Consider the following 7,756-nt stretch of genomic DNA (forward strand, 5'->3'; position numbering starts at 1 on the left):
TGATTTTAGCTGGAGTCCCGCCATGAGATCGGGTTACTGTGCTGACAAGAGTCCTTTTTTCCACCTGGCATGTTGGGACATCCAGACTACTATTAATATAAGAGGATCTGTGATGGTTTTGTTTTATTTATTTATTTATTTGCAGAAACAGCAAAGGTGTCCTCCAAACATTTTCACCTGAAATGAATTGTGATGATGGAAGTAATAAGAATCAACTGCAGCAGTACTAAACTATGTTAATCAACATTAATCATTCACAAAACTATATAATGAATTTGACTGACGAATTAATGCTTTTACTTCCTATTGAACAATCTGTATCACAAGTTCAAGAAACTATGAGATTTCTGGTTAAGATTTACATTTACTTCATATCAATCAAAAAGTTACAATTTAAGAAACCAGTATAAGAAAAACCATCCCCTGGTAATTGTTACACATTTTTCAATCCTATTTCATTCCTGAGAGCAACCCAGGCCAGTCCTAAGGGCCAAGGGTCAAGGCTCCTTCAAAAGACCGAGATAATGATCAAGTGCGCTATCTGACCTGACTACTGAGAGCCTGAGATTTAGAAAACAAGAAGCTAACATTTCCAATAAGAAAATTCTGTGTTACTTGATAAAAATGGATGTGGAGGAGAAAATTGTAAACCTTGTCCCACTTTCCCTAAGATCGGATAAGGTGATATCAAGAGATCTTTTCACAAAAACTTGTATGAAGAAATCTCCACTTGAACTGATCTGACCTGAGATCAGACAACGTGATTTCAGTTTGAATGGAGATCTTTTCATGAAAGTCTGATAACGTCTGAGTAACTACAAGAACTTAATCTATTGAATAAACCGATTGCTGAACATCCCTTTGTTACTTTAGAGACCTTTTTATTCTTATCGGTAGAAGTGGGTTGTTTGTTCATTCTAATATTTGTTGTAAGTTTGCTTTATTATTTATAAGCTCTACCACTGTGTAAATATATACTGGTTAGAGTAATAAAAGATTTATACTTTGATTCTATTAGTATGTCACAGTGATTTTCTCATAGTCTTTGGATCAAGTGTATAGATTCTCTCTGATCTGCTGGCAAACTGAAGACCTGAGAAGGAAATTAAACTAATGGTCTTTTTGAATGTGTAACAGTAAAAGAGAAGGAAAAGTAATTTATGTCAGATTGATATCTCATCTTATCTTATCTTATCTTATCTTATCTCAAAAGAGGTTTAAATCAGACACTAATATTTCTTTAACAGATGCTGACAGAGCCATAGGATTACATAGAAAAGGTCCCTGAATGCTACAATACCCAGATGATCTTGATGGCTGTAAATTATAATGTTCAGTGTTACAGCTAATTATTTACCAATGTTCCTATAGGCTTCGCGGCGGATAAGCCCATTGTTTTCTTTCTTCTTTTGTCTCTCCTTTTTTATTATTCATTCCGTGTGCCAATTACACCGACAGGCAATTGTAGGGAATTCATCTTTTTGGGGAATTTACACAGCAAACCCTATGAATAAACAATTCACACTTTCTGGGTAAATTAGTTATCATTAATTTTAAATGCTGTGTTGGGGAAATGAATTACCATAAACTTAACACGCTGAAGTAACGGGCGCCAGTGTGGATACTTTAGACACCAACAGGAAATTCACAGAGGAAGCCATTCAACTGGCAGCTCCGGAGACATCTCCATCTGGTTTATAGTGGTCATGAATGCAGGGATGTAGGGCAGCAATTGTCTCAGACGAGACAGTTTTTCCTCAACTTGCAAGACATTTAGACACTGGTTTATTTCACAGTTTGAAAATAATAGACAGCACAGACACCTAAATGTAAATAGTGTAAAGAAAATATCTAAAATGCTGAAATTGAGAAATTGTGTATTTTGAACCACCGACACATAAAAATCCAAATCCTGATTTACTAAATCTTTTCACAATAATCTCAGGTCAAGAATGGAACTACAAAATCTTATAAGCAACACATGTTTTTTTTTTTTTACTTGATAGAAGATTTCAGATGATTTTCTTCAAAATAATGCAGGTTTCAGTGCATGGCAGGCAAAGCATCTAGAGTCATTCACTTACAGTCTTGTGAAATGTGTTGAAATACATTAAAACTAACCTATTTAACAAAAGTCTGGATAGTAGAACATGGTCCACCAAATAAAGCATCTTATAGATTTGTCATTTATCATTGCCTAGTATTTTAATTAGTAACCTGGATGTGCATATGTTTAAGGTTTATTGGTTAGTACTCTATTTAAATTTTGTCTCTTCTTATTTGATCAAATGTTCAAATGTTTGATCTATTCTGCACTAAAATACCAAAGAGAATTCACACAGCAGTAAACAGAATTTCACATTTTAATTCTACGATTCCAGATTTTTCTTTGCCCTTCTTAGTCTGACAATAACAAATACCTTCTAAATATTTCTGGGTCTTGTTCATTTGTAATAATGTGAATGTTTTTCTTTTTGCTGTTTCATTTCTTTCTGTGTATGTGAAAGCAATGATCTGTTTTGTTCCGCTGCATTATTTTTGCACAACAAATTATTAGTTGTTTTTTATGCAGTGGTGCTGTTTTATCCCTGCACAGTTCCTTACTGAGATCCACAGCGTTATTCTCATCTCCAAATCAGCAATTTGTTCAAACCTTTTCATGATTTACCTTGAGATCATTTGTGCATTAGCCCACATAGTCTCTCCCAGTGTTGAATCCCTCCCCGCTTTGACTTCTGAAAGATTTTGCAGAATGTTCTGTTAATACCAAATCTGCTTCTAACCTCTTATTAGGCATCAAACCAGAATGTTCAAATATCTACAAAAAGCGTCACTCAATTTCATATGACTGTCTTTGCACAGTTTATTTTAAAACGGGGCATTGATTTTCTTTGACTTCCTTCTGATTTACATTCTACATGACTTGATTTACTACTGTCTGGAAGTCTGCAAAAATAGGTACCCATTTAAATATTTCTTGATCGACTTCAGTTTGTTTATTTTTAGAAGGTATTTAAATTTTGTGATAAAATTGCATAGAATATTGCTGTGCCTTCAAAGTATGTCCTTCCTGATGAGATGATGAAATGATTATGAAGAACCATGTAATTGACACTTGGCAGATGGACTGTATTCATCTTTATCAAGTAAGAGTTTCTGTACCATATCCTCTGACAAAACATAAAACACTCGCTCTGCTCTGGCTTTTAGCCTGTAAAAACATTTATTTAGAGTTTGATTTTCTGACAGACAGTTTCTAGTGTATAATGAAACCATCAGCCTCAAGCTGTAAAGATTTTAGTGGATTAGATTTTTATCATAAAGGTCATCTTGGTTCATTTTATATAACATTTTTCCAGAGGTGAGTAAGGCAGAGATTTCTTCAATCCATTTCTTTTACTGTACTTCTCAAAGCCCGTCAGCCTCTGCTGGATCTCTCTTTGCACTCTCCCCTTTCGTCTTCGTCTCTGGGAGTATGGGTGCATGTCAAGTGATTGTTGAATTGAAATATTGATGTGGAGTATCAAAGCGTGGCGTAGCACTCCTGTGTTTCCAGAACTAACCACGAAGCGCTTTGATCAGATACTCCTGTGATCTGACTTCTGAAGTTGTTAAGAGTGCTGGAAAACAAAATGCAAACAAACTTCAAGTGCTCTTGGTATTGATAAAAGTTTTCTTTGACAAGTGGAGATGCGTGCTGTCTGCCTGCGTCTGCCCAAGACTGGAGATTTTGGAGGATTTGTACATGCTAATGGACATGAGATGAGGAAATTATTAAAGTTTGCTGTTTCTCGCACATCTTACAGTGCAAATCGTAGCGGAGGGCTGGGAATCCACACAGAATAAAGCAGCAATGCAAAAGTATTTTAATATTATGATTTCTGTAGTAATTATGCCTCTTACAACTCAACATTTTATTTGAGCACTGGCTAAAGAGCTACAGTAAGGAACAAGAGTAACAACATGTTTATGGGCCACAATATCATTTATACATTCTTTGGGAGATAAATCTCCTTTGTGTTTATTACATAATAATAAATAATGCAGTTTGATGACAGATCGGCTCAAAATGTAAAACTGAATAATCACAGAGGAGCAGCATTCAAAACATGTTTCAAAGACAGAGGCAGAGACTATTTTGTGTTTTAACAGGTTGAGCTGGGAGAAATTTGACTGTGCAAAAGCCTTAAGTCATCCACCATTTGTACATGTTTTATTTCCATTGAGTTCAATTTTATTCTGTAATATTTATTTTTTTTAGTCTTTCCACAGGTCTTTGAAAGCATTTTTTATTTGGCTCATTTTTCTTTTATTTTCAGGACAGCACTTGGCCTTTTTCAGAGTATTTTTTATTTTTTTGTTTGTTTGTTTGTTAAATCCCCTAATAATTGCCCAATAATGATCCAAAGCCCATCTAAATAAAAAAAAACATGAGCTCTGGGTCAATTCGCCCATTGCCAAGTGTAATCCCATTTCATACCATAAACAAACACACCCATGTACAACCCCAAGTCCAATGAAGAAGGGATATTGTGGAAAAACCTCAATAAAAACAGAAAACATTGATTAGCAAATCCTGCTTAACATATATGCAATTGAATACACTACAAAGACAAGATGTTTAATGTTGAAACTGAAAAAGTTAATTGTTTTCTTGCAAATATTCTCTTATTTTGCATTTGATGCGTGTAACAACCTTCCAAAATAGCTGGGACAGGGGCAACAAAAGACAAGGAAACTAAGGAAACTCAAACTTCTGTTTAGAACGTTCAGCAGATGAACAAGTTAAACAAGAAACAGTTGAGTGTCATGATTGAGTGTAAAAGGAGCATCACTGAAAGGCTCAGTCATTCACAAGCAAGGATGGGACGAGGTTCACCACTTTGGGAAAACCTGCATGAGAAAATAGTCCCAACAGTTTAAGAACAATGTTTCTCCATGTACAATAATCAATGATTTCATCATCTACAGTCCGTAATGACATCAAAAAACTCAAGAGAATCTGGAGAAATCTCTGCAAGACTAAGAACCAACACTGAATGCCCGTGACCTTTGACCCCTCTAGAGGCACTGCATTAAAAACCTAAATCATTCTGTAACAGATTTCACCACCTGGGCTCAGGAACACTTTAGAAAACCATTGTCAGTTAACACAGGTTGTTGCTACATCTACAAGTTAAAACTCTACCATGCAAACCAAAAACCATATATATTAACACCCCCAGAAAGGCCACCAGGTTCTCTGGGCCTGAGTTCATCTAAGATGGACTGATGCAAAGTGAAAAAGTGTGCTGTGGTCTGATGAATCCACATCTTAAATTGTTTTTGGAAATCATGGATGTCGTGTCCTCTGGGCCAGAAAGGAAAAGGACCATCTGGATTGTTATCAGTACAAAGTTCAAAAGCCAGCATCTGTGTTGGTATGAGGGTGTGTTAGTGCCCATGACATGGGCAACTTGCACATCTGTGAAGGCACCATTAATGCTGGAGCAACACATGCTCCCATCCAAGTAACCTCATTTTCAGGGACATCCCTGCTTATATCAGCTAGACAACATTAAGACACATTCTGCACATGTTACAACAGCATGGCTTCGTAGGTACCGAGTGCAGGTACTAGACTGGCCTGCCTGCAGTCCAGACCTTTCTCCCATTGAAAATGCGTGGAGCATTATGACTTGCAAAATGAATCAGTTTGTTTTGTTTTGTAGTTAAGCATATTTCCATACATAAACTGAAAATGCTTAAATCTCACATATAAATTTATTTAAATCCATGCTACTGTCTGGAAACATTGTGTTAATTCCAAGTATGTTGGTTTTGATCACCCTTTGGGCCAGGTGATTTTTATACAATAGCCCCTTTTCCACTGAAAGCCCTGGGATTTAAACCCCAGGATTTATTTGACCCAGGTAAAAGGAATTCAGGGGATTTGAGTATCTTCTGTTTCCATCTCTAAGAGAGGCCACAAACCATTTATTTAAATCAGCCTAATGATGTATGGAAAAGTTGTGAAGAAAACTGCAATGCACCTTCAGTCCAGCAGATGGCATTACTCCTTCACTCCCTTTAAAAGACTCCGCTTATAATGTTCTTTTTTAACTGATAAATGATAGATGATGAGCAGCTTTAGAGTTATGCAGTAGATTGATTCTTTACATTATACCCGAAGTTGCACTGGATCCATTATGGAAATCATTATTTTACATTTAAGTTTTAACCAGCCTGCATCTGTCTAGAGTTGTTGCTTTAGAAATGCAGAATTCATTTACAATAAGTACTAAACACTGATTAACACACTTACCTTTTATAATCATCAGACAAACACATTTCAGATATCTACAGTACAAACAAAAAATAGTAAAATGTTGATTTATTATTAATACAAAGCAGATGACCCAGAAGTGCAGGGAAATGATACCTTGACTGTCTAATCATAAGAAAATTTATATAAAGTAGAAAATGCGTACAGAGTAATGTACAGGGGTTGGACAATGAAACTGAAACACCTGGTTTTAGACCACAATACTTTATTAGTACAATAATTTATTTTGCGGCCAATACATCATCAATTCGTCTTGGGAATGACATATACAAGTCCTGCACAGTGGTCAGAGGGATTTTAAGCCATTCTTCTTGCAGGATAGTGGCCAGGTCACTACGTGATACTGGTGGAGGAAAATGTTTCCTGACTCGCTCCTCCAAAACACCCCAAAGTGGCTCAATAATATTTAGATCTGGTGACTGTGTAGGCCATGGGAGATGTTCAACTTCACTTTCATGTTCATCAAACCAATCTTTCACCAGTCTTGCTGTGTGTATTGGTGCATTGTCATCCTGATACACGGCACCGCCTTCAGGATATAATGTTTGAACCATTGGATGCACATGGTCCTCAAGAATGGTTCGGTAGTCCTTGGCAGTGACGCGCCCATCTAGCACAAGTATTGGGCCAAGGGAATGCCATGATATGGCAGCCCAAACCATCACCGATCCACCCCCATGCTTCAATCAGGGCATGCAACAGTCTGGGTGGTATGCTTCTTTGGGGCTTCTCCACACCGTAACTCTCCCGGATGTGGGGAAAACAGTAAAGGTGGACTTATCAGAGAACAATACATGTTTCACATTGTCCACAGCCCAAGATTTGCGCTCCTTGCACCATTGAAACCGACGTTTGGCATTGGCATGAGTGACCAAAGGTTTGGCTATAGCAGCCCGGCCGTGTATATTGACCCTGTGGAGCTCCCAACGGACAGTTCTGGTGGAAACAGGAGAGTTGAGATGCACATTTAATTCTGCCGTGATTTGGGCAGCCGTGGTTTTATGTTTTTTGGATACAATCCGGGTTAGCACCCGAACATCCTTTTCAGACAGCTTCCTCTTGCGTCCACAGTTAATCCTGTTGGATGTGGTTCGTCCTTCTTGGTGGTATGCTGACATTACCCTGGATACCGTGGCTCTTGATACATCACAAAGACTTGCTGTCTTGGTCACAGATGCGCCAGCAAGACGTGCACCAACAATTTGTCCTCTTTTGAACTCTGGTATGTCACCCATAATGTTGTGTGCATTTCAATATTTTGAGCAAAACTGTGCTCTTACCCTGCTAATTGAACCTTCACACTCTACTCTTACTGGTGCAATGTGCAATCAATGAAGACTGGCTACCAGGCTGGTCCAATTTAGCCATGAAACCTCCCACACTAAAAGGACAGGTGTTTCAGTTTCATTGTCTAACCGCTGTAGATGATCA

The sequence above is a fragment of the Girardinichthys multiradiatus genome, chromosome 1 (assembly GCF_021462225.1).
Source record: "Girardinichthys multiradiatus isolate DD_20200921_A chromosome 1, DD_fGirMul_XY1, whole genome shotgun sequence".
Taxonomy (NCBI): domain Eukaryota; kingdom Metazoa; phylum Chordata; class Actinopteri; order Cyprinodontiformes; family Goodeidae; genus Girardinichthys; species Girardinichthys multiradiatus.